This window comes from Mus caroli, unplaced genomic scaffold (genome assembly GCF_978045245.1).
Source record: "Mus caroli unplaced genomic scaffold, Mus_caroli_1 scaffold_14, whole genome shotgun sequence".
NCBI classification, from domain to species: Eukaryota; Metazoa; Chordata; class Mammalia; order Rodentia; family Muridae; genus Mus; species Mus caroli.
The window spans coordinates 27,080,001-27,081,326 of record NW_028227269.1 but is presented as its reverse complement, the minus strand read 5'-3'; positions in this window follow the sequence as shown (position 1 = coordinate 27,081,326).

The following is a 1,326-nucleotide window of genomic DNA, read 5'->3' as shown; positions in this document are numbered from 1 at the left end:
TATTGGGGACTTTTTGGATAGCATTGGAAATGTAATTGAGGAAAATACCTAATAAAAAAAAAAGAATTAAGGGCAGTAAGGACATTCCGATGAGGAGTCAAGTAGAGGCTGGTAGCTAGAAGCATGCTCTTGAGATATTGATGAAGTGGCAAACACCCTGGCAGAACCAGGCTGATAGTTGAAAATGTTAGGACCCAAGACTGATTAAACTGAACATCTGGCTGAGACAATAACCAGGTGAAGAGCTTATTCTTTAGAATAAAATGGGGAACATGAAAAATGATGTAAATACAAGAGTTGTACATCAAAAGGCAAGTAGAACCTACATTTTTGAGTATTTCTCAACTTATCCATATTGGAAAATTTGAGAAAGCCTGCTAAGGAGACAGCAGGGACAGATATGGCCAAGTGAGCGCATGACACAGAGATTAGTATGGCTTGCCCATCTAAATAGAAGCCAGGACCTGTCATCCAGAACCAGTGGAAGAGAGACTCCCAGGGCATCTTGGAATCCGTCAAGTATGCGCCATCAGAGTGGAAGGCCCAGGAGCAGAGTAGAACAATTTGAAAGAAAGGTCACAGCAGCCTGGGGCTGTCACTCCCAGACTGTGACAAAATGTCTGGTGCTCCAGGCAGGTGCAATGCTGACAGGCAGTTGTGGAAGTTGTGGCAAATAGTTTGTGCAGCAATGTTACAGAGGCCTGGAACCTCCCACTAAATCATGGAACCCAGGCAGGGAATCAGCAAAAGGATGGAGTCTCTGCAGAAAGTCCCTAGGCCCGTGTGTATGACAGCTATGAGAGATGGAACTGTTCAAGACCATGTATGCAGATCTGCGCTATCTGTACCTTGGTATTCAATCCTCACATGGCAAAGCCAGAGGGATGGGCCACCCCAACACATGTGAACACACACAAACACACACATGCACACACATAATCATATGTACACATGTTCACACATACATATACATGTATACACACACATGTATACACACACATACACACACACAAGCTCTAAAGCATGGAGACAAAGAAGGTTATTTTTGACCCTTAAAAATTGAAACTTTCCCTTTCCTCCCTCCCTCCCTCTGTCTCTCCCTCTCTCCCTTCCTTTCTCCCTCCTGTCCTTCCTTATTCCTCCCCTTTGGAACAGGAATGCCTATCCTGTGTCTGCACCACCATTACGACATGTTTGGTGGAGCCTACTCATGGCTCGAGGGGAATTCCTCTTGGTATATAATATATCTTTGAATCTTTTCACGTGTGTATGATTAGTGAGACTTGAAATTTTTGAAATAAAACTTTCCTCTGGAATTTTTAGTTA